The 26,848-nt window shown below is 47.0% G+C and overlaps 1 long non-coding RNA gene across 2 annotated transcripts in view; it reads left to right on the forward strand.

Annotated features, from left to right (window-relative positions):
- LOC307205921 overlaps positions 1–26,848 on the forward strand; it is a 102,080-nt gene that overhangs the window by 43,998 nt on the left and 31,234 nt on the right. Inside the window, exon 1 of one of the 2 annotated variants that reach the window (XR_013834196.1) lies at positions 22,112–22,134. The exons of the other annotated variant lie outside the window; for it this stretch is intronic. This is a non-coding gene — a long non-coding RNA (uncharacterized lncRNA). Of the gene's footprint in view, positions 1–22,111; positions 22,135–26,848 lie in introns of those variants that run through there. 2 annotated transcript variants of the gene reach the window in all.

The raw sequence follows: 26,848 nt of genomic DNA on the forward strand, positions 1-26,848 counted from the left end.
GAGTGCCTGCCAAAACGAAGGCGTCACTTTGGCAGCGGTTAGCGAGAGGAGCAATCCAAAAGTGGCACACAGCGGGGCACCGCCTCTGAAATCGACTCGGGTCTCTTTCTTTCTCCCTCTCTCTCTCTCTCTCTCTCTCTCTCTCTCTCTCCCCCGCAACCTTTCCTTTTCTCCCCTAAGAAAGAGATTAATTGAGTTGGACAAGTTGGAGTCACAGAATCGACAGGGAAAGGGAGTAAGCGAGTTGGGCTGGTTGGGGGGGGTGGAGAGAGAGAGAACACCACTGGGGAGAGATTGTGTATTTTTGTTGTCGTGCTTTTGTCCCCCGTTTCCCAGTCGCCCATTCTCCAGGTTGCACGAAAATCCGCCAGCAGTTTGCTGCAAATTTCTCCCAATTGGTGCATTTTTTTTAGATGCGTGTTGCACATTTTTCGCAAGCTTGTTTCCACACTAATACGATGCCTTTTTGCATGCTGGTTTCACTAATGCGTTCATTCTTAGGCATGCTCTCCCCTACAATAAGATTTATTTATTTTTTAGTAAATATTCTTCAGTAGGCGAACTGCACCTCAAAATTCAGAGAAGTGTGAATTTCATTTCGCAGATTGTTTCAGAAAGTTCGCTTTTACAGTGGAACCTCGGGTTGCGAACATGATCTGTGCGTTCGCAACCCATAGCGCCACGTCTGCGCATGCACAGGTTGCGATTCGGCGCTTCTGTGCATGCACAAAGAATGATTTAGCGCTTCTGCACATGTGCTGAAACCTGGAAGTAACCTGTTCCAGTACTTCCAGATTTGGCACGGTGCACAACCCGAAATCACTTAACCTGAAGCGTCTGTAACCCGAGGTACCACTGTAAATGTAAACTGAATTGAATTTCTCCCTCCCTCCCAGACCCAATCTGTGAGCAATCAAAATTGAAGTGGAAAAGCAAAGACTTTGTTTTGCTTTGCGTGACTCTTTCTTTCTCTCCCTATATAATAAAAATGTAAGTTGTCGTCACGCAGACTGATGGGCAGCCATGCCAACTGCAGTGTGAGAAACAGGAGGCAGGGAGACCCAGGCAAGCTGTTTAATGGAGGTGGGGAAAGAGTATTTATCTGTGTGTGGAAACCTTGCAGTAGGTCTGGCGTGATTACCAGGAGGTCCAGGGGTCAGGGGACCTTCGATAGCTGCATTCATTTGTGAACAGCAACTCAGCCTAGCGGCTGGGACTTGCTACTAATGTAATCTTGAGGTTCTTCCAAGTAGCTCTCCGTGAGCTATAGCAGGAACCACACCCAGGGAGCGATCAGGGACGTCTCTGAAACAGACAAGCCACACTTGCCACACTCACGGGTGTCAGAATTCCTTCATCCCGGGGACCCCTCAGAGCCCAGCCTTACCTCAGGGCCTGCCTGGTGTATCCCTTAGTTTCTAGGGAGAAGGTCTCTCTTCTCATCCCAGGATGCCTTGGGGCACCCTTCCAACGATGCATTTTCTCATATCCCCAATCTTAAGTTCCGCTCCTTGCGAAAATTCATCACAATATTTCAACTAATGCACATACTTTCCTCTTTTTTTGCAAGTGATTTCCCCTAATCTAATGCCATTTATTTTGTGTGCCATTTCCCATAACATGATGATATGATATGCATTTTTTTATCCACTTTCCTCTGACAGATGCATTTCGGCACACTGTACCAGGAAGAATTTGGAAAAGCGTGGGCTTGTTTTCCTTTTCTTTTAAAAAATGGAGCGCTGCCTTTCAGTCTCAGTGGAAATTCGGTTGGGTTGCTTTGAAATGCAAGTGAAATTTATCCCCCATGCAAGGAATCATCCAGCAAACACAGTGTGACCGCTTGCTAAGCTGTTCTCGGTGCCGGTTAAGGCAGGCATCTGGGCATGCGCAGAGTGTTTACCTCCTTCCTTGATGCCAGCCATCAGGGACTCTGGGAGAAGGACTATGTCTTCTTCTTTCATCTTCAAAGGATGCACGGAGGTCACAGGCCACCCCAGGCTCCTTTGGGAGGAAGAGATTGAAATCCAATAAATAAATGAAAATAAATAAACGCAAAGTCTGAGCAGGGTGGGAGCGGGGTGGAAAGGTTCTCGCTAGTCATCATCGTACATAACATTTTCCAGGGCTCTGCCTGCACGTTACTATGCCAGGCTACACAGCAGGGTTGTTGTAAGCCCCTGCCCCCTCTCCCCCCTCTTAATTGTCCTCAGCAATTAAATTTGGTTTCCCTTTTTTTTCTGTGCCGGGGGAACTCTCAGCGCAGAGAAAAGGGCAATGCAATTTATTTTAATCACAGCAATAAAAAAATGGGTTTTGACTCTACCGTCAGAAGTTTTGCAAAGGCTGGTATAGACGACAGCAGCCCCCCCAGGAAACAGATAACAGAGACAGACAGAGAGGAAACCAGGCCTCTCCTCAATACCTCCTAGGAGCTGCTTTCAGCAAAAACCCCAGGCTGAAAGGCAAGTGCCGAGCTCAGCAGATCTCTTCCCTTCGACAGCCTGCGAAATGGGTCTCCCGCCTCTTTCTCCCGCAGGTTTCCTGCCACTCAGCTTGCCAAATGGGACTTAGCAAGTCTCTGCCCTCAAGGAAGCTCCAGTTAAGGTTCATTATCATGCTGATTAAGACTGAAAGCGTTTTCTAAGCACCGAATTAAGAGGCGAGACAGCTCCGGCCCGCAGGCTCACCATCTAATAGATGCAAAAGGGAAAAGGAGCTGGAGAACTGAACCTGGGACCTTATGCATATACAAAGGAGGTGCTCTTCCACTGAGTGATGATGGCCTTTCAAAGGATAAAAAGCAACGTAAGATGCCAGTCCTCATGGTTCCCGAGAAAGGCCTGGCGCAAATAGGAAGTTGGGAAGCTACCATAGAGTAGCGTATTTTTCGCTCTATAAGACGCACCAGACCACAAGACGCATCTAGTTTTTGGAGGAGGAAAAGAAGAAAAAAAATATTCTGAATCTCAGAAGCCAGAACAGCAAGAGGGATCGCTGCACAGTGAAAGCAGCAATCCCTCTTGCTGTTCTGGCTTCTGGGATAGCTGCGCAGCCTGCATTCGCTCCATAAGACGCACACACATTTCCCCTTACTTTTTAGGAGGGAAAAAGTGAGTCTTATAGAGCAAAAAATACAGTAACTCGGACCCTTGTTCCATCTCGCTCGGTGTTTTCTACGCAGAGCAGCAGCGGATCTCCGAGGTGGTTCTCAGGCCAGCCTGGAGATGAACCTGCGCTCTTGTGCATACAAAGCAAATTCTCTACCCAACAGCTAAGGGCCGTCCCCAAACCTGGGGCAGTGCCAGACCACGCGATTGCCGCTCAGAATATCAAGATGTGGAAAGCAAGGTGCATGCTCATTCCTTTCTCCTTATCTGCACCGCTGATGTTGGTTTTGCATTTAAATTTCCACCCGAAAGGGAACGAGAGAGAGACAGGCAAACGACGGGCTGCAGGCCTCTCCGACTAGACAAGTCAGCTTCCTCCCGGGTCTCTGTCCGGGCACGCAGAGGCAGGAACGCGGTTTGTCAACTTCGCCCCTCTCCCCCCCACCCCACCCTGTCGGAAACGCTAAACAGGCTGCCGCCATCGGGAGCACCTGTTGACGCTCTGCCAGGAGGAGAGGGTGAGCCCAGGCAGGTGAACAGGTATGCGGCAGGTGTACGTAATCCAGGGAAGTAAGTTTTAGTAGGCAGAATTTTAGGGATTGGAGGCAACCCCGTGGTCATCTAGTCCAACCCCCCTCCAATGTAGGAATCACAGCTAAAGAATCTCCGACAGATCTCTTTTTTAAAAAAATATTTTTATTAAGAATTTCAGCATAACAATTTATCAAAGACATATCATCCTCATTCCCCCCCCCCAATTTTCCCTCCCCAAGAAAAACCCACCCTCCCATCCCCACCTGGACTTCCCTCAGCTCCTCTCTCTGGTTTTTTCAGCACATGTTATTCTCTGCATATTATAAAATTTTAAAGATCCTTAAATTATCTGTCTATATGTTACCAATAATAAATTTGTGTATGTTTATTCAAAACCTGCCAAGGAGTCCAATTGTAAAAAGTTCCCATTCTTCTTTAAAGTCACAGTTGTCCTTGTCTTGCAGTTTGTATGTCAATTTTGCCAATTCCGCATAATCCATCAATTTCTCTTGCCAATGTTCTTTTGTCGGGATTTCCTCGTTATTCCATCGTTGTGCTATTAAGACTCTTGCCGCCGTTGTCGCATACATGAATATGTTCTTCAGTTTCCTTGGCAGGTCTTTTGCTACAATTCCTAACAAAAATGCTTCAGGCTTTTTTTACAAATGTTAATTGGAACATTTTCTTCATTTCATAGTATATCATTTCAGATGATCCATCGAACCTCTGTTTCAAAACCTCCAAGGAAAGAATGAATGAATTTTATTATTTCGGTCACAGACCAGTTCCAGCCCACATACAATATCAAGGAAGTCATAAAACACGATAGGGATACATTTGAATTTGCAATTAGGTAGAACAGAGACAATACAGATATTGCAACAGTTAAAAAAAATATATAAATTAAAACTTGGTCACTAACCGATAACTTGAAATTATCATTTAAGGCCTTAATCATTATGATAGCACAGCTTGTTCCCTAAATTTTATGGCAATTGCATAGAATTTGGCTACCCTTAACATGATCTCAGGATCCTTGTCCTCTACCAGGGATTTTAGACATTGACGTTCGGATTCATTTGCAGATTTTTTGCAAAGCAGGGGTAATAAATACCAAGCGTATATCCCTGTAGAAACGGAAGCGTAACAAGGCGTGAGAGAGTGTTTCTACCTCCATCAAGCTGCAGAGGCAGACTCGAATGCCCTGCAATGAGGCAGATGGCAGCATGTTGAATCTAGCGAGGGTAAATGACCGTCTGTATTTGGGTATTTGTCTCCAAGGAAAGAAAGGACACCATCTTCCAAGGGAGCCTGTTCCACTCTCGAACAGCTCTTACCACCAGAAGTTTCTTCCCAACATTTAGTCGGAATTGCGTGGCAAGGTCCCAAACCCTCCCAGTGTGGTGTAGTGGTTAAGAGCGGTAGTCTCGTAATCTGGTGAACCGGGTTCGCGTCCCCGCTCCTCCACATGCAGCTGCTGGGTGACCTTGGGCCAGTCACACTTCTCTGAAGTCTCTCAGCCCCACTCACCTTACAGAGTGTTTGTTGTGGGGGAGGAAGGGAAAGGAGAATGTTAGCCGCTTTGAGACTCCTTAGGGTAGTGATAAAGCGGGATATCAAATCCAAACTCTTCTCTTCTTCTTCTTCTTCCCAGGAAGTGGAATAAAGAAACATGAAACCGTATTTTTGGTTAATGGGCAAAAAAGGCCACAACTTTATTGGTTACAGAATGTGAGTGGTATTGGCTTAGGCACTGGAAACCACACAACTATATCTGTCACGGTCCGATCTACGGATGATTGAAGTACTGGTTGAGGACGTTGGGACCAGAGGCAAGATGGCGGGGTGGGAGCAGGAACAAGAGTCCAGAAGCCAGGGGTCCGAGGGTCAGGAAGCAGGGAATCATGAAGTCAAGGGTCCAAGGGTTGAGAAACAGGGAGTCCCGAAGTCCAGGGTCCGAGGGTCGAGAAGCAGGGAGTCACAAAGTCCAGGGTCCGAGGGTTGAGAAACAGGGAGTCACGAAGTCAAGGGTCCGAGGGTTGAGAAGCAAGGAGTCACGAAGTCAAGGGTCCAAGGATGAAGAAACAAGGGGTCATGAAGTCAAGGGTCTGAGGATCAAGAAGCAAGAAGTCAAGGAGCCAAATGCAGCAAGACAGGTAACATGTTGCTGTGGCAAAGAGCTGAAGGGAAATGCTGACCTTATATCCCTTCCCGGCTCTTGCCACCAGGTGCAGCGAGTTACCAATCAGCCTCACCTGTGCGGCTGCGCCTTACCTCTGCAGAACAAACTTAGGAAGGCCCCAGTCCTGCGAAGCCCTACTGGTCACAGGGCCCGGCTCCTGCACGCACTCCTGACAATATCTGACTCCTGCCCATCTGCAGGACCAGTGGTCAGGGATGATGGGAATGGTAGTCCCAAAACATCTGGAGGGCTGAGTTTGGGGGTGCCTGGGCTAGCCTAAAGCACCAAAAGTAAAATTGGCACCCTTTGTTCTACCCACTTTCGTCTCCGGCCATGCCAGGGGGCTTGTGGGAGGTTACAGGTGAAAAATATTCCTCTTCACTGTCGGTTTCCAGAGCCTTCAACATCCCCTGATAGCCCTCATCCTCCAGATTATCAGGATCCTCAGTGAGACTTGAGACTTTTCCCGGAGATTTTTTTAACCTTCACCATTCAGCTCTCAGTTACAGTCAGGGATCCACAGAGCAACGCATTCCCCTCCATTCTTTGGAAAGGACCGATGGCAGATTCCGTACATCACAAATCTATTGCCAGGAGAGGGTGGCGAGCGGCCGTCTTTCATCTAAGCTGCAAACATTTTGCCTTTATATGTATGAGGAAAAAAGGGGTGGTGGGAGAGAGGGGGGGAGGGAGAGAGATCTGATATCAGCCAGCGGCTAACACAGCCCGCTTGGCTAGTAAATAACGGGGCCGTTTATTTATAAAAGGATCTCTTTGATGTAGATAATTAAAAAGTTGGCCTCCTTCCCGTGGGAATTAATTGTCCCCGACTGAATGCGGCGACAGCAGCGTTTTTCGGAAACGGCAAGAATCAGCAAGGGGATGCTGGTGATTTTATATATATATATATATATATATATATATATATATATATATATATATATGTCCAATATTGGAGATTAATGGGCGTTTAGCCTCGCTGAATTAATAACTTCGCCGGCACGCACACAGAAAAAGATGCAACGCGTTTTGTCTTTTTTGGTAGAATGACATTGGAAAGGTGGGGTGGGCTTGGCTCCCAACCAGCGCTGGCCTCAAATGATGATAATAATAATAATAATAATAATAATAATAATAATAATAATAATAATAATAATTTATTATTTATACCCCACCCATCTGGCTGAATTTCCCCAGCCACGCTGGGCAGCTCTCAACAGAATATTAAAAACACAACTTCCCTAAACAGGGCTGTCTTCAGGTGTCTTTTAAAGATAAGATAGCTGCTTATTTCCTTCACATCTGTGGGAGGGCGTTTCATAGGGCAGGTGCCACCACTGAGAAGGCCCTCTGCCTGGTTCCCTATAACTTGGCTTCTTGCAGTGAGGTAACCGCCAGAAGGCCCTCGGAGCTGGACCTCAGCGTCCAGGCAGAACGATGGGGGTGAAGACGCTCCTTCAGGTATACTGGGCCGAGGCCATTTAGGGCTTTAAAGGTCAGCACTAACACTTTGATTTGTGCTCAGAAACGTACTGGGAGCCAATGCAGATCTCTCAGGACCGGTGTTATGTGGTCCCGGTGGCCGCTCCCAGTCCCCAGTCTAGCTGCTGCATTAATTGCTGCTGCTGCTGCTGCTGGATTAATTGCAGTTTCCGGGTCATCTTCAAAGGTAGCCCCACGTAGAGCACATTGCAGTAGTCCAAGCGGGAGATAACCAGAGCATGTACCACTCTGGGCAGACACATCCCATTAGCAGAAGAAGAGAAGAAGAGGAGTTTGGATTTGATACCCTGCTTTATCCCTACCCGAAGGAGTCTCAATGCGGCTCACAATCTCCTTTCCCTTCCTGCCCCACAACAAACACTCTGTGAGTTGAGTGGGGCTGAGAGACTTCAGAGAAGTATGACTGGCCCAAGGTCACCCAGCAGCTGAATGTGGAGGAGCGGGGAATCGAACCCGGTTCACCAGATTACGAGACTACCGCTCTTAACCACTACACCACACTGGCTCTCAACCCTCAAGAAGGGTTTCCAATTTCCCCCAAAGAATTTACCTTCCTTCTCCTCCTCCTCACAATCTGCACACCCCACTGAATCTGCTCTGGGTTTTTCACCACCGCTTAATTAGCTGCGCATGAGACTCTTAATGTTGGGGTTGTGGGTTCGAGTCCCGTGTTGGGCAAAAAAGATTCCTGCCTTGTGAGGGGGTTGGACTAGATGACCCTCGAGGTCCCTTCCGATACCGCCATTCTATGATTCTATGAAACAGCTCTGGGGAAGATTTGGGGAGGGGAAAGTTTCATTGCACAAGCAGAAATTCCTGGCATCATCAGACAGGACTGCAAAGGAAAACCAAGCTTCTTCTTTTCAGAATCCTGAGGACTGGAAACTTGCTTTCTTTTTAAGGGGAGAGATAATAGCTCAGTGGTACTAAGGTGGGTGGACCAAGGCCCTAACTCTGTTATACAGCAGTTTTCTCCATTCTGTTTCAACCGTCCCTTTCTTTGGAACGTCTAAGGATGGAGGAGAAATTCAATCCGCTTTGCAGTTTCCAAAACAGGTGAGCTGAAATGCAGCCACCCTCTGTATGGCGAATTTCGCCCTGAATTTCGCATTGGAGTTCTCTAGCCAAGGAACGAAAATGGGGAAGAGAGCTGATAAATGCATTTATTGGCAAAAAAACAACATAGAGAAATGTGTTCTACCAGGAAACATTGCATTGCAAAAATATATATGTTAGGCAAAAGTAAATGGATGTTTATTGGGAGAAATGCACAGATGATTTTTCAGTAGATTTTTTCCTTTTTTTGCAAACTTATGCAGAAATGCGAAGACCTGAAGATCTGAAAAATGAGAGAAACTGAAATGGACAGATCTGCCTGTCCCTGATTTTGAACAATGAGGACTGTTAAGTTGTGGGTGAACAGATCAGACGACACAGCGATTCTTCAGACAGCTCTTGTTTATTCACAGGTCAGAACAGAACTGAACTGAAGGGTTCAGCCAACCTGCTTATATAGAGCTCAACTACAAAGCAACAGTAACAACTTTCTGTAACTATCCAATCACTGAACAGCACTTTCAATTCCTTATTTGCATATGTGGACCTGAGTGAGAACTATCTACAGAATCCCCCTGCTGGCCCAGAGTGAGAACTTCAGTACATAACAAGGACTGGAAATTTTATTTTTAGGGGAGAGACAGTTGCAGGTCCCAGATTCAATCACTGGGGAAACTTTCCTTGCCTGGAATCCTGGAGAGCTACTGCCAATCCGTGTGGGCAATACTGGGCTAGATGGACCAACGGTCTGAGTCAGTGGAAGGAAGCTTCCGATACTCTGTTAAATCAGCCCTTTGGTCACAACCACAGGGACTAGAAGCTGACTTTTGCATTTGTGGAAGGGCAGTAGTTCAGCGAGAGGACACCTGCATCTGAATGCAGAAGGTCCCAGGTCCCACGAGGTCACAAGCACACCCACCAACCCCCTTGAACCTGCCCACTTACGTCTCTCTAGCCAGGAAAGAGAGAACTCAGATATTACTAGAGAAGGGGCACAGCCTGCCCCATTCATCCGGGGAGCCCAGTGTAATAAACGAAAATCTGCCCTTATTCCCTTATGGGGGACACAAGAGCCCTTATAGAATCCTTTGTAGGTTCTCCATCGGTTGGAGAAAAGAACAGAGGTCAACCAGGGAATATTGAGAAGCAAAGCAGCTAGTAAGCCTGATCTTTATTGAACTGTTGCAACAGGGTGCTGCTCCCCTCGCACGCAGGAAAGGAGGAGGACCCAGAACCCAGGTGTGCCTGCCCTTATATAGACATTTTAAATTGCCCGCCCTGGAGTCCAAGACGACCCCCAGACACATCATACCTACATCACAGAAAGGGCGGTCTACAGCAGAAATCTGAGTGCGTTGTTTACCTTCCTGTCTGGCAGGTTACCTGTTAATGCTTACTTGACTGGATACCCTGGGGAGCCTGGCCAGTCTTTTGTAATGATAAATGCTTAGTTACTGAGCCAGGCCACAGGCTCACACCCTATTCATACACAGGCATACCCTTAAGACAGGATTTGTGAAGGAAAAGACAATGGGGAGGCTTTTCCATTTTCCTTGACCTTGTGGAGAAATCATTTGGTCAGTTTGGGAGTCAAAATGGTTCCAGGGCTGTTTTCCTGTGCTGCTTCAGACATGTGGTTTATATATTTATGTACGTGTTTGCTTGGTACATTGACGAACATTTATTATAAATATAAGTCCTTAAATTTTTTATTCCACCAGCAAGGAATGAATCAAGTCTGTACCTACCTGGTGGCCACACCTCCTTCGTTCGCATCACAGCCCCTTCTGGAATACCCGTCCCTTGGTCACACGAGAGGGTGACAGAAACTCTCCGTGGTGCTGAGGATTCTGGGAAGCATTCTAAAAACGAGAGAGAGAGAGAGAGAGAGAGAGAGAGAGAGAGAGAGAGATTAAATCTCACACCTGCTCACCTGCTGGCCTGGATAAATCTGACAGGCCAGACCAGGGGTCAGCAAACTTTTTCAGCAGGGGGCCTGTCCACTGTCCCTCAGACCTTGTGGGGGCCTGGACTATATTATTTGGGGGGGGGGAATGAACGAATTCCTATGCCCCACAAATAACCCAGAGATGCATTTTAAATAAAAGGACACATTCTACTCATGTGGACTATATTTTGAAAATAAATGTACGAATTCCTATGTCCCACAAATAACCCAGAGATGCATTTTAAATAAAAGGACACATTCTACTCATGTAAAAACATGCTGATTCCCGGACTGTCTGCGGACTGGATTTAGAAGGTGATTGGGCCAGATCTGGCCCCCGGGCCTTAGTTTGCCTACCCATGGGCCAAACTCTAGACTCAATGTAGGAATTCAGTAAATGTCTTGGGGGGGGGGGGGCTTCTCCCTCTCCTCCTAAACTGGAAGCAGCTATGAGGAATAAATTGCGGGTCGTGTCCAATGCTAGTCCTAACTCAGAGACGGCGTATTTAAATGAATGCATGTGACTTTGATTCATTAACTTCAAGGAGTGGCGTGATTCTGTTTAAGTTTGGAAAAAAAACAATAAAATATGTTAAACATTTCCTCCCCCCGTCCCCCGGAGCTTGCTCTGAGTCATAACTTGGTTGAATACAACCCTCAAAGGGTTTTGCGGGAAGCTTAAAGTGGCGTAGAGCAAAGGAGGGGTCCCAATCCAGTTCACACGCTGTCAGCCAGCCCCCCCTGCCCCCACCATGGCCAACACTCCTCTTGGCTTATTCATCGCGATGACATGCCCAGTTTGACCCTATAATAGCAGGCCTAAATTTCATTTCATCCCAGTGTGCAGAAATTAAAATTAAAAATAAGCAAGATTCTAGTCCTCATCGGTCCTGATTTAAATAAGAACATTGCCTGTTTCATTGGGGGCGGGGTTCTTGGGAGGTTCCTCCTGCCCTCCTTGCAACCAAAGGAAAAAGAAAAATATTTGGTTGATACCCAGCTCTACCTCTCTTTTAAATCAGAACCAGTGAAGGCAGTGAAGGTCCTGTGTGAGTGCCTGGAGGCGGTTGGATGAAGGATGGCAGCTAACGGATTGAGGTTGAATCCTGACAAGACAGAAGTATTTTTCTTGGTGGATGGGGGTGGGTTGGTGTGGGGGACTCCCTGGTAAAACTGTGCCCCTGAAGGACCAGGTGCGCAGCCTGGGAGTCATTCTGGACTCACAGCTGTCCATGGAGGCACAGGTCAAATCTGTGTCCAGGGCAGCTGTTTACCAGCTCCATCTGGTATGCAGGATGAGACCCTCCCTGCCCACAGACTGTCTTGCCAGAGTGGTGCATGCTCTGGTTATCTCCCACTTGGACTACTGCAATGCGCTCTGCGTGGGGCTACCTTTGAAGGTGACCCGGAAACTGCAATTAATCCAGAATGCGGCAGCTAGACTGGGGACTGGGAGCGGCTGCCGAGACCACATAACACTGGTCTTGAAAGACCTCCATTGGCTCCCAGTATGTTTCCGTGCACAATTCAAAGTGTTGTTGCTGACCTTTAAAGCCCTAAACGGCCTCGGTCCAGTATACCTGAAGGAGCAGCTCCACCCCCATCGTTCAGCCCGGACACTGAGGTCCAGCACTGAGGGCTTTCTGACAGTTCCCTCCCTGCGATAAGCGAGGTTACAGGGAACCAGGCAGAGGGCCTTCTCGGTGGTGGCGCCCGCCCTGTGGAACACCCTCCCACCATATGTCAATGAGATAAACAACTCCCTGACATTTAGAAAACATCTGAATGTGGCCCTGTTTAGGGAATTTTTTAACATTTAATGCTGTATTGTTTTTAACACTTAATTGGAAGTCCCCCAGAGGGGCTGGGGAAACTCTGCCAGATGGGCGGGGTATAAATAAATTATTATTAATATAAAAATGCTTTGCCCAGAAGACGTCTCTGTGAAGGAGCCTTGCCTGATCCAGAACAATAGCTGCCTACACAGAGAGACATCAGCACACACAAACCCTTTATCATTGTCTCCATCAATCATGCTAAAACAATTAAAGGCAGAGGCAATTAGCAGAACAGCAATAAACATCTGCAGAGCCCAGGTATATTACACTCATCCATTAATATCAGGCTGCAGAGACTTCGATGGCGAAGCAGCAGGAGACACAGTGGCAAGGAGGGCTGGCTTCATTCAGAAGTGGGAGGGGAAAAGGACAGGGGAGAGGGCATGGGCTGCCCCCTCCCTGGGCTCCTGGCAGGGCCCTCACAGCTGTACAGCAGGCAGAAATGCCCCTGGGCAGCACTCTTCCCACTCACTGCAGAGCCAACCAGAAGCCGCACCTGTTGAACATCAGCCATGCAGATGGCTACAGCCATTTTGAGGCCTGCTAGAAATCGTTCTGCCGGACGTGCTGTTTGTTTCTGAAACTCTCAGAGTTATACTTATACTTATATCTTATACTCTACAAGAGTATAAGATTTTGTAGTCTCCATTGTCTTGAGCAGCACCTGGTGGAACAGGCAGGATGCAGATTTACTAAAAAAAAAGCCACTAGTCCTCAGGTTTTTGTCCGTGGAGTTTTCTTAGCAGGGATACTGGAGTGGCTTGCCGGTTCCTGCTCCAGGTGGATCACGTTTGATCAAAACTCTCCACTATGACCTGTCCATCTTGGGTGCCCTGCTCGGCATAGTTCATGGCTTCTCTGAGTTATTCAAGCCCCTTCGCCACGGCAAGGCAGTGATCCATGAAGGGATCTAAAAAACTAAGATCATGGCCACTGGGCTCATCACCTCCTGGCAAATAGAAGGGGAAGAAATGGAGGCAGTGAGAGATTTTACTTTCTTGTGCTCCATGAACACTGCAGATGGTGACAGCAGTCACAAAATTAAAAGACGCCTGCTTCTTGGGAGGAAAGCAATGACAAACCTAGACAGCATCTTAAAAAGCAGAGACATCACCTTGCCAACAAAGGTCCATATAGTTAAAGCTATGGTTTTCCCAACGGTGATGTATGGAAGTGAAAGCTGGACCATAAACAAGGCTGATCGCCGAAGAATTGATGCTTTTGAATTCTGATGCTGGAGGAGACTCTTGAGAGTCCCATGGACTGCAAGAAGATCAAACCTCTCCATTCTGAAGGAAATGAGTCCTGAGTGCTCACTGGAAGGACAGATCCTGAAGCTGAGGCTCCAAGACTTTGGCCTCCTCATGAGAAGAGAAGACTCCCTGGAAAAGACCCTGATGTTGGGAAAGATGGAGGGCACAAGGAGAAGGGGACGACAGAGGATGAGATGGTTGGACAGTGTTATCAAAGCGACCAGCATGAGTTTGACCAAACTGCGGGAGGCAGTGGAAGACAGGAGTGCCTGGCGTGCTCTGGTCCAGGGGGTCACGAAGAGTCGGACACGACTGAACGACGAAACAACAACAACAGTCCTCAGGTTTCTTATTTGGCTGCGGAGGGGCAGACTAGACTTAACTCACACAACTAGCAATTGAATGGCTGCGGATTCCACTCAAGGGAATCGTGAAGACCAATTCCAAATGGGATCCTGCCAGCGGAGATAAAAGAGGGGGGTGGTCCCTTAACCTGTTGTACATCTGCCTTGCAGAAGCTGAAAAGGTCAGCTGGAAAATCCCAAAGAATGTGTCCATTCCAAGAGTTTGAGCTTCTCTAAAAAGGCCTTTCTGGATTGGTGGAAGGCAGGTAACAGTTACGCAAAAATGAGGCAGTCCGCATGTGCTCAGGGACACAGTTGCTCGGCTGTGGGAAGGAGCTTCCTCGGAGCTGAGTATAGCTGAAGACAGCAAGGCCCTTAAGAAGAAAACGAATTAATTCTTCAGCTTCCGTTGACCTGCTTTATTTGACTGCTGCTCTTAACAGTGTTGCGCGTGACAGTTATTTTAGGGTATTTTAAAACAGGAATATAGGAAGCTGTTTTATAGTGAGCTGGGCCATTGACCCATCAAGCTTAATATTGCCTACACTGACTGGCAGTTGTTCTCCAGGGTTTCGAGGCAGGGGACATTCCCAGCCCTTCCTGGATATGTCAGCAATTGAACCTGGGACCTGCTCTGTGAATGAGCTATCGCACTTCCCTTAAAATTAAAGATATAAGATTCCAGTCCTCATGGCTCTGATTTAAATGAGAACATAGCAAGCTGCCTTCTGCAGAGTCAAGCTATTGCTCCACTTAGCTCGGGATTGTGTCATCTATCAATATTCTTGTTAATTAGGTGAACCAGCCAATCAGGGACCATGCAAGCATTGTGATGACATCACAGTGCCATATAGCCAATCAGAACCGGCAACACGATTCCGTCACCAAGCCGAACCGGAGCAAGGGCAATGCTTTTCACCCTCACTCTGTATGCAAAATGACACACACACACACACACACACACACACACCCATTTTCAGAAGACTCTCCATATTATTACCAAAGCAGACAATTTGCAAGGGGCAAACTGTTTGGAGAAAGGGGAAACTATTATTTGGGTTTTGTCTTAGCACCGCTTGTTCTGTGTGCTAGATCTCTGCCCCTGATACACACACAAACGTCTCAGCATCACTGATGGCTTCTGGCTAGCAGCCCTAAATGCTAAATGAGATGATCTCTGGCTAACAAGGATTACGGTCTATCTTTAGGGCCGAGAAAAGCAATCCACTTTAGGAGCCGTGAACCCTTCGATCGGAGGGTGACATCTACATACGTTTCAGCCAATCTCTTTGGATGGATGGATGGATGGATGGATGGATGGATGGGGGTGCTTACGACTCTGGGGCCTTCCAGCTTCACCCCACAACAACACTGGGACGTTTTCCCCTTACGCAACCTGCCCATTCCACAAACCCTTCAGCCTCCCTGTCCTTGAATTCACGCAATAATCCAATTTAGCCAGCTGTGCAGAGAGACACCAAACTTAACTCGAGATGGGAATTAACTCCTCTCAAACAGCAAGGGCCTGATCCCGGAATGTGCAAGGTGCTCGTAGAACATGTGCAGAGTGCATTCACTTCCCTGCTACCTATTATACAAGGTGTGACCGGAAAGTGCGGTGAACGGTCACAGAAATCTGACAGCGAGAAATATTTGAACATACAATCGGCATTAGGTAAAGGTAAAGGGACCCCTGACCATTAGGTCCAGGCGCGACCAACTCTGGGGTTGCAGCACTCATCTCACTTTACGGGCCGAGGGAGCCAGCATACAGCTTCCGGGTCATGTGGCCAGCAGGACTAAGCCACTTCTGGCGAACCAGAGCAGTGCACGGAAACACCGTTCACCTTCCCGCCGGAGCGGTACCTATTTATCTACTTGCACTTTGATGTGCTTTTGAACTGCTAGGTTGGCAGGAGCAGGGACCGAGCGACAGGAACTCACCCCGTCATGGGGATCCGAACCGCCGACCTTCTGATCGACAAGTCCTAGGCTCTGTGGTTTAACCCACAGAGCCACCCATGTCCCTTACAATCGGCATTGGAAACCCACAACATCCTCACAATTGTTTATGGAGATGAAGTTGAAACTTGAAAGACAGTGTACGAGTAGTTTAACCGTTTCTGTGAAGGGTGGCAAACCATCGAAGATAACCCTCAGTCTATCAGGCCATCAACGAGCAGAACGGCAGCAAATGTCAACAAAATTCGTGAGTTGTTGATGCAGGATCGGCGTTCGTCCATCTGAACGATGGCGGAAGAATTGCATATTCCTCATGAAATCATTACTGAGGTTACTGAGTTGCCCCACCCTCCATATTCTCCCAATCTGGCCCCATCAGATTTCTTTCTTTTTCCCAAACTGAAATCTGCACTCAAAGGGCACAGATTTCCCAACATTTCACACGTCCGAGCTGCTGTGACAAGCAAACTGATAGCAGTACAAGAAGAGGACTTCTCCAGAAGTTTGTGAACAGTTCAACGAAGAGTCAGACACGATTAAACAAATGAATAACAACAAACAACAATGTATGTATGTTGGAATATGTCTCGCTGTCCGATTATAGTGAACATTCACTCAACTTTCCGGTCACACCTTGTATGGATTTGTGTGCAGAGGTCAGAGGCTGGAATTCCTCTGGTGCTGGGAAGGTTGTTGTTGTTGTTGTTGTTGTTGTTGTTGTTGTTGTTGTTGTGTTGTTTATTCGTGTCCGCCTCTTTGTGACCCCCTGGACCAGAGCACGCCAGGCACTCCTGTCTTCCACTGCCTCCCGCAGCTTGGCCAAACTCATGTTGGCAGCTTCAACAACACTGTTCAGCCATCTTGTCCTCTGTCGTCCCCTTCTCCTTGTGCCCTCCATCTTTCCCAACATCAGGGTCTTTTCCAGGGAGTCTTCTCTTCTCATGAGGTGGCCAAGGTATTGGAGCCTCAGCTTCGGGATCTGTCCTTCCAGTGAGCACTCAGGACACATTTCCTTCAGAATGGAGAGGTTTGATATTCTTGCAGTCCATGGGACTCTCAAGAGTCTCCTCCAGCACCATAATTCAAAAGCATCCATTCTTCGGCGATCAGCCTTCTTTATGGTCCAGCTCTCACTTCCATCCATCACTAGTGGGAAAACTATAGCTTTAACTATATGGACCTTTGTTGGCAAGGTGATGTCTCTGCTTTTTAAGATGCTGTCTAGGTTTGTCATTGCTTTCCTCCCAAGAAGCAGGCGTCTTTTAATTTCGTGACTGCTGTCACCATCTGCAGTGATCACAGAACCCAAGAAAGTAAAATCTCTCACTGCCTCCATCTCTTCCCCTTCTATTTGCCAGGAGGTGATGAGACCAGTGGCCATGATCTTCTTCTTTTTTTGATGTTGAGCTTCAGACCATATTTTGCGCTCTCCTCTTTCACCCTCATTAAAAGGTTCTTTAATTCCTCCTCACTTTCTGCCATCAAGGTTGTGTCATCTGCATATCTGAGGTTGTTGATATTTCTTCCGGCGATCTTAATTCCGGCTTGGGATTCATCCAGCCCAGCCTTTCGTATGATGAATTCTGCATATAAGTTAAACAAGCAGGGAGACAATATACAGCCTTGTCATACTTCTTTCCCAATTTTGAACCAATCAGTTGTTCCACATCCAGTTCTGTAGCTTCTTGCCCCAGATCAGAGTTGGGCTGATCCAAACCTCATAATGGGAAATTAAAAGAAACTTTATTGGATGTTAAATGACAACATGAATTAAAATGTAAAATACAATCAAGGTAACTACTTGTATCTGTAAATAGATATAGACAAACAACAAGACGTGTATATACAGAAAGATTTATTTGTATATAGACACTGTACGGATAAAGTTGAAAGAAGAAGAATATACAAAATCGATAAAGACAATGCGAAAAACTTATAGAGACAACATAAAAAAGCCAGAAAAAGGAAGGAGGGAAGTCAACTCTTAGGAGTAAATGTAAAGTAATGTGTATATGTATAGTATGTAATCAAAAAATCAATAAAGATTATCTTAAAAAAAAAAAGAGTTGGGCTGATCCAGCTACAGGTCTCTTCTGATATTCTTATTGAACCTCCAGGTCTGGAGGCAGTCTATCTCAGTTCTTAAATTCTTGGGGTAACTGGCAACTATGAGAACAGGGTGCTGGATTAGATTGCTTCCCCCCTATGCTTTCCCCTGATCTAGCGGGACCCTTATACCCAGCGGGGTTGGGTATAAATACAACAACAATCATCATCACCATAATAGGCACAGCTGTGTTTTTAATACAGCCTCGAATTATCTACCTTTCCCACTCAAACTGACCAGTAGCCCTGCATATCTCTGAAGCCTGCCAACCCACCAGGGCACTTTGGTCAAGACAGATGTCACCAGGAAGGAAACGCACCCCTCCCTCAAATCTCTGCTGATTTTCATTTCCTTTTCCCTAACGCGGCTCACAACCCCATTTAAAGATTGTGTAACCTTTCTTGCAGGCCACCATCATTAATTGCCTGAAATCAATTTGTTTTGAAGTGGAAGAGGCTGCCTTGGCCCCTTCTATGCAGGCGCCGCAAAAAGAGGCAATTTTTTAACATACGCAAACGTAGACACCCAGCCAGCTGGGGGAAAAACATCAATTGCCGATGGACGGACGCAGGGAGATTTATCCGAAGGACTGATGCTATGGGATCATTCTTCTGCCTCTCTCGCCGCTGGGCTGTGAACATCCATCTCCCTGGGATTACAGATGATAATGAATTCCTGGGCACGATCCAAAACTGAAGGGGTGGGGAGAGGAGGGGGGAGGAACCCATAAAAAGTGGAATGATGCGCCCTAGTTATTTTTCTAAGGGGCATAAAGATTGGAGCAGGGTGATGTGGGAGCCAGACTTCTGCAAGGCGCAAGCCCAACGGGATGTTGGACGCCGAATCCAGCTTTTAGAGTAAAAACTTGAAACGAAGTGGTTTTAGCAATAAGGTTAGAATGAATGCGCAAAAATAGATTGATAACAGATGAAAGTATAAAGTCACAATGTGTTAAGATGTTGGATTAAGATTAAAACAAAGAGGGAAAGGATTTGCTGAACTAAATATCTGAATTGGAATACAGAAAAGGGAGGTGAGAGGGGGTCAGGAAATTAAGTAAATGAAGTATAAGCTATGAAAAGATGGACTTGTTTTTAACTTTTTGTTTTTCCTAATTTGTATTCTGTAACCTTTTCTTTTTCTTTTTCTTTGTACTTCTGTAATTCTGTATTTTTCATTTATATTTTTTCCCCGACATCTATTTTGTAACTCCATTTATTGTTCTAAAACTTTAATAAATATATTTAAAAAAAAAATAGAGTAAAAACAGCAACTCCGAAAGGTTGTACGTAAATCAGTCCCTACTCCGAGTAGACTCCTTGGGTGGTGTCCAACTCAATTCCACTTACAAGTCCATTTGAAATGAACGGACCAAAGTCTGGCTGTGTGTACACACGCCGTATGTTTAAAGGACATTTTCATCCCCAAAGAGTTCTGGGAACTGTAGTTTGTTAAGGGCGCTGGGAATTGTAGGGCTTCAACTTGTGGGGTGGGGATGTGCTTGGAAGGTATGGTGTGTATGCAGACCTGGTCACGTTGACTCATTTCAGTGGGTCTACTCTGAGTAGGACTTGCGGGGAGATACAAGACGCGTCCTTTGAAGGAAATATGATTTTTATTTATTTATTTCTTGTTTATGTATTAGATTTATATACCGACTGTCATCATAATATCTCAGAATGGATTGCAGGCTTTAAAATAAACTTTCAATTCAAATAAAATTCTTAGCCCTTGCAATCACAAACATGCTCAAATTTTGAACTATTATTATTATTTTTCTCAAATAATTATGTTCTGGTATACAGGTGGCAAAGAACTGTACGAATCTCCATTTCTGGGGGTGTCTGTCTTAGGCTTTCTTTTCTCCCTGAGATTAAGCTCCTGTTCCTAACGGCTGCAAAAATATCTGAGATTTCATTTTCTTTTTGAAAAACAGATCAAGTTCCTAAATCTTGAAAAAATCTAGGAGTTTGTTTGGGTTTTGTTTTTGTTTTTTAATCGATTTCCTTGCAAAAAATATATCCAAGTTTTCTTTACTAGGACTTCGGGAGAATTTCAAGCCTCCCTCTCCCTTCTTAGGGATCTTTGTTTTAAAACTGGACTTGCGCAGGAAAACCCTTCAGACAGAAGACACCTTGTGACAGAGGACTGTCTGCAAAGTACTGTAAAGTAAGACATGGATTGTCGACGTGGTGCCCTTGAGATGTTGTCGGACACAGGCTCCCCATCCCAGACTTGGTTCAGCTGCCGCCTGAGGCAAAGGATCCGGTGCGGACTGAGACTCCTCTGGTTCCAAGTCCAAGTCCAAGTCCCAGGCCATCACAAAGGGATTTTTCAGAGACAAAGGGAGCAGCGGCCAGTCTTTCCTAATAACAGGAAGGTGTTGTTGCTCTGAAGCCTAGAGACCTGTAGAAATTATGGTGTCGGAGAGGAAAAGGCAATTAAGAGACCCGCCCAGCAATGTGAAGCCCGGAGCCTGGAGGAATCGGCAGAAGCAATTTTGTCCCACTTGAGGAAGATGCAGACCTCCTCGCTTTGAAAGAGATTTTTCATTAATCCGCTGGGGAAACAGCCTAACAATGGAAGCGGCGGATGGTTGACAAGTCCCCATTTTCTCACAGCTCAGGAAAAGGCTTGGCTGGGCATCTGGGGAAATGCTTTCTCGCGAGGACTTGAGGAGGGCCGCGTTGGATCAGGAAAAAGCTATTCCTTGCTGCAATCCCCATAATGGCCTGCCCGAGGCCACAGGGGAAGCCTGTAATGAGGACAGGAAGGCGACAGACCTCTCCCGTGGGCTGAGGGTGAAGCTTTCGCCTGGTTGAAATGCCCTTTCACTTCTCCGCAGAATGTTGGACAATATTCCATTGCTGACAGCTCACCTGAGCTGTTAGGTAACCCCCCACAGCATCTCAAAGCTGAGAGCGGAAGGACGCCTCACTGACAAACTTAGCACACACGAAAGCAGCAGTAGAATCAGGCCCCATCTGCACTATACATCTAAAGGAGCAGCAGTAGCACACCCCCAGGGAATCCTGGGAACTATAGTTTGTTAAAGGTGCAGAGACGCTGTCGTTCCCCCGAACAGAGCTACAATTCTGAGTTTTCTGGGAAGAGGGAATGGCTGTTAAACTACTTTGGGAACTCCATACCCTCCAACATTTCTCCAATGAAAATAGAGACATTCTATTTAATAATGATAATAATATCGCCCCAGCTACTCTGACGGCTTACAACATACAGTCATACCTCAGGTTAAAGTCACTTCAGGTTAAGCGTTTTCAGGTTGCGTTCCGCGGCGACTCGAAAGTAACGAATGGGTTACTTCTGGGTTTCACTGCTCGTACATGCGCAGACGCTCAAAATGACATCACACGCATGTGCAGAAGTAATGAATCGCAACCCGTGCATGGCAGACGCAGGTTGCATTCTGCTCAGGATGAGAACGGGGCTCCGGAACATATCCCGTTCGCATCCAGAGGTGCCACTGTATATAAAAACATAATAAAACTTTAAACATTATAAAAAAAAACTTCCCAATACAGGGCTGCCTTCAGATGTCTTCTGATGGTTGTATAGTTCCTTATCTCCCTGGCTCGGGGGGTCGCCTAGCTCCATACCCTCCAACATTTCTCTGATGAAAACAGGGACGTCCTAAGGAAAAGCGGGAGATTTCAGGATCAAATTAGAAACCGGAACAGCTTCTGTAAATCTGGGACTGTCCCTGGAAAATAGGGACACTTGGAGGGTCTGGAATTGTAGCCCTGTGAGGGGAATTGGTGTGTGGGGGGGGTGTCTCCTAACAACTCTCAGCACCCTTAATGAACTACAGTTCCCAGGTTTCCCCAGGGTGTATTTGTGCTCTTTTAAGGTTCGGTTGAAGAGGAGAGCGCAAAATATGGTTTAAAGCTCAACATCAAAAAAGCACTCATGGCCACTGGTCCCATCACCTCCTGGCAAATAGAAGGGGAAGAAATGGAGGCAGTGAGAGATTTTACTTTCTTGGGCTCCATGATCACTGCAGATGATGACAGCAGCCGTGAAATTAAAAGACGTCTGCTTCTTGGGAGAAAAGCAATGACAAACCTAGACAGCATCTTAAAAAGCAGAGACATCACCTTGCCAACAAAGGTCCGTATAGTTAAAGCTATGGTTTTCCCAGTAGTGATGTATGGAAGTGAGAGCTGGACCATAAAGAAGGCTGATCGCCAAAGAATTAACTCCCTGGAAAAGACCCTGATGTTGGGAAAGATGGAGGGCACAAGAAGAAGAGGACTACAGAGGACGAGATGGTGGGACAGTGTTCTCAAAGCTACCAGCATGAATTTGACCAAACTGCAGGAGGCAGTGGAAGACAGGAGTGCCTGGCGTGCTCTGGTCCAGGGGGTCACGAAGAGGCGGAGACGACTAAACGACTGAACAACAACAAAAGTTTCGGTTGATAATCGGTTCCTCTATTTTCCAAATTCAGGCAGTGAGTGCCGGTGGCTGCGTGGCTGAAAATGGAAAGACCCACAGGCATCAAGCTGCGTGGGAGAAGCTCACAGTGTGCAGAAGTACATGAAAAAATAGTGAGAGGGAATGTTTTACAGGGGCACCCCCAAAACATCCAAGACAAGGACTGAGCATGCTCCATGCCCACAGAATGCTAATTTCAGCTAAGGGGCGGCGGCAGAAAACCAAGTGAGCCGGGGAACCAAACGGAGAGCTCACACACGGCAACATTTTCTGTTCCCGCTGCCGTTTGCATAGCTATCGCTGGTCTCCGATGTTCAAAGCCCTGCACATCAAATGAAATTAAAGTCAAGTTGTGTTAACTTCAGCAACGTGAGATCAAAAAGGCCCGTTTTGAAAGCCCAGATCTCTCATTATGCAAAGCCAACACCGCCTGCCGTCATGTAGAAGGCTTCTAGATTCATTCTCCAGCATCCGCAGGTAGGGATGGCCTCAGCCAGAGCCAGGGCTTTTTCGGTTGTGGCCCCGATCTGGTGGAACGCTCTGTCCCAAGAGACCCTGCGGGACTTGACATCTTTCCGCAGGGCCTGCAAGACGGATCTGTTCCACCAGGCCTTTGGCCAAGGCACAGTCTGATCCCCCCCCCCCCCTTCTGTAATCCTCATAGAACTCTAGCCCAATGGTTGCCATTAATCTGAATTGATTTTAGAATGAATTGATTTTAGAACATATTTCAATTAATTGATTGTGATTTTATGTAAACTGTGTTACTTTTACTGTTGTTAGCCGCTCTGAGCCTGGCTTCGGCTGGGGAGGGCGGGATATAAACAAATTATTATTATTATTATTATTATTATTATTATTATTATTGAGATCCTTCTCTAAGATCCTGGAGAGCCTCTGCCGGTCAGTGTGGATCAGCTTTTGCCAACGTGGGGTGTGTGTGTCTCCTGATGCTATTGGACTACAAAGCCTATCAACCCTGATCACTGATCGTGGGATGATGGGAAATGTAGTCCAACACTATTTGAGGACCCAAGACTGACGAAGGCTGTTGATACTGAGACAGATGGGCCAATGGTTGGACCCGGTGTAAGGTAGCTTCCTGTGACTCTGTCTCCATGCCGTGTGCTGTTTTTATTATTATTATTATTATTATTATTATTATTATTATTATTAAAGATTTTCTTGATTTACAAAAGTGTGTGCAATGTCTCTCTCTCTAATATGTTTTTTCCCCATGTAACATTTTTACAAATCAGTTTCATTTGTTGAGACATTAGGAAGAAAAGGGGGAAAGAGGTGGAGGGGGGAAAGATGAATGGGGGTGAGGTCGGGTGGCGATGTTTCTATTTTACTTACTATATGTGGGGTTTTGTGTCAGCGTTGCTTGTGCAGGTTCTCTGCTGTTCGCTTGTGCTCCTTTGGTGGTGAGAGAGGTTGGGGTTGGCCAAGGTGTGGTTGTTCATTTGTGGTTGGCTGTGGTGGTCTTTGTTTTCGTGTGTGAGTGGGGTGGGTGGGTGTTTTGGATCAGGTTAGCCATATTGATTTGTATGCCGTTGGTGGATTTTTGTCATTCTCTTGTTGGGCTGTGTATGTGATAAAGGGGAGCCATACCGGTGTGGAGGCGTCTTCTTCTATTTGTCCCCGTGTCAGTTTCAGTTTATCGGTTAATTTTTCTAGTAAGGCTGTTTCCCATACTATTTGGTATCATTGGTCCATGCTTACTCCTGACAGGTCTCTTCAGTGTCCGGCTATGATGCTTCTGGCTGCTGAAAGTAGGTAGGTTATGAGTTATTTGTGGTGTGTTGTTGTTTAGTCGTTTAGTTGTGTCCGCCTCTTCGTGACCCCCTGGACCAGAGCATGCCAGGCCCTCCTGTCTTCCACTGCCTCCCGCAGTTTGGTCAAACTCATGCTGGTAGCTTCGAGAACACTGTCCCACCATCTCGTCCTCTGTCGTCCCCTTCTCCTTGTGCCCTCCATCTTTCCCAAAATCAGGGTCTTTTCCAGGGAGTCTTCTCTTCTCATGAGGTGGCCAAAGTCTTGCAGCCTCAGCTTCAGGATCTGTCCTTCCAGTGAGCACTCAGGGCTGATTCCCTTCAGAATGGAGAGGTTTGATCTTCTTGCAGTCCATGGGACTCTCAAGAGTCTCCTCCAGCACCAGAATTCAAAAGCATCATGGTGGAGTAAGTGGGCATTATTGTCTTGGAAGATGTTTAGCCCAGATCTGGAGACAGCAAGACCCAATTCCCTTCAGCGCAGATGCCCGAAAAATGTCCAGGCTTAACCCTTTGACTCCTGAGGCCTCTCACGAAAGGAGGGCGCTAAGCCTGGGAAACACCTGAATCTATATCGAGGACTGACCCCAAAGATTCGACAGGAATGTTTAGTCCAGGACCAAAGTTGTCAGACTGGTCACAAAAATAGAAGGATGGTGCAATCCCCAGTGAACAGAGGAGGCTGGTCCATCAGGGCGAATGGCACTGCCCCACTAACCTCAGCCTGCCCTCTGCCAGCTTCTTCCTTACAACCAGCAGGGATCTCAACCAGATCTCAGCAGGGAGGAGCGGAGCAAAGCGAGCGTTATCTGTCTCTGCCTGCCGTTGCCTCTGGCGCCCCCTACTGCCGGGCTCCCTGCCTCCCAACCTACTGCCGGCAACAAAAGCATCTCTCTCGTCAAGGCCATCGCTTCAATCGCTCAGCACCCAGAGACCCCCCTTGCGGGCTGCCTCGCCAGCCCTCCCACCACCACAACGACATCTTTCAGAAGTGCTGGCGGCCAGAGATAATTGGCACCTTTCATGTCGCTGCTGAGCAGACGCTCAGAGGGAGATCTGACACAGAGATTGGACGCCGCGAGCGGGAGAAACGGATTGCCGGCGTTGTCTGAGCTCAAGGTCATGGGGGGAAAGGAGCTCAGATGTTACAGATATGCACAGGACATGCAGCGCCAGAGTTAAACCTCTGGGATTCTGGGTGGCCGCAATAGCTGTGTTTTACCTCCGCTGTCAGAGGCCGGATCCATCTGGCTACAGGTTACTGACAGCCACAGGAAGGGAGAATGGGGCTGCCAGAGACAGTATACCTCTGAATTGCCTATTGCTCAGAATTGCATGTTTCCAAGCGCAATTCAAAGTATTGGTGCTGACCTTGAAAGCCCTAAACGGCCTCAGTCCAGTATATCTGAAGGAGCGTCTCCATCCCTATCGTCCAGCCCAGACACTGAGGTCCAGCACTGAGGGCCTTCTGGCGGTTCCCTCATTGCGACAAGCAAAGCTACAGGGAACCAGGCAGAGGGCCTTCTTGGTGGTGGCACCCGCCCTATGGAACGCCCTCCCATCAGATGTGAAGGAAATAAGCAGCTATCTTATCTTTAAAAGACACCTGAAGACAGCCCTGCTTAGGGAAGTTGTGTTTTTAATATTCTGTTGGGAGCTGCCCAGCGTGGCTGGGGAAACTCAGCCAGATGGGCGGGGTATAAATAATAAGGTCCAGCTCCGAGGGCCTTCTGACGGTTCCCTCATTGCGAGAAGCCAAGTTACAGGGAACCAGGCAGAGGGCCTTCTCGGTGGTGGCGCCCGCCCTGTGGAATGCCATCCCACCAGATGTCAAAGAGAACAACAGCTACCAGACTTTTAGAAGACATCTGAAGGCAGCCCTCTTTAGGGAAGCTTTTAATGTTTGATGGATTGCTGTATCTTAGTATTTTGTTGGAAGTCAGCCCAGAGTGGCTGGGGAAGCCCAGCCAGATGGGAGGGGTATAAATAAGAAATTATTATTATTATTACAGTGGTACCTCGGGTTACATATGCTTCAGGTTACAGACTCCGCTAACCCATAAATAGTTCCTCGGGTTAAGAACTTTGCTTCAGGATGAGAACAGAAATCGTGTAGTGGCGGTGTGGCGGCGGCGGGAGGCCCCATTAGCTAAAGTGGTGCTTCAGGTTAAGAACAATTTCAGGTTAAGAACGGACCTCCGGAACAAATTAAGTACTTAACCTGAGGTACCACTGTATTATTATTATTATTATTATTATTATTATTATTATTACAAGCTGGAAGAGTTATTGTTGCATTACGGTCCCAGAGGAGTCTGGTGGGTAACTGTGAAAACTCTGAATTATCCCTGCATGCCAGAGGTTTTTGCACCACCAGTTATTTTGCAAGCAAAGGGAGATCGTCTTCCTAAGGATGGGTGCCATTGCTTTTCGGCAACATGCCACTGCCGCAATAATAGCATGTTTGTGCTGGGTTTATACTATACCTTCCTTCCATTCATCCTTCCACTTTATTAGTTGTTCTGTGATGTTTCCCCAATATCACCCTGTTGTTGACGGCCGGGGGGGCACTCCTCATCTACAGCACAACAGGAGTGGAACAAATAAACAAACCGGAATATTTGGGATACAATATGTTGCAGGATTTTGGCAGGAAGTTACGGGACATGCACAGGTTGAAAACCAAGGGCCTTTCCATGCTTCCTCCATGCCCCATGGATTTTTTTTGGCATGTTGCCACATGATGTTGGCATCCTAAAAAAACTGAAATTAGTGGGCATC

The sequence above is a fragment of the Podarcis cretensis genome (genome assembly GCF_951804945.1).
Source record: "Podarcis cretensis genome assembly, chromosome: 16".
NCBI lineage: Eukaryota > Metazoa > Chordata > Lepidosauria > Squamata > Lacertidae > Podarcis > Podarcis cretensis.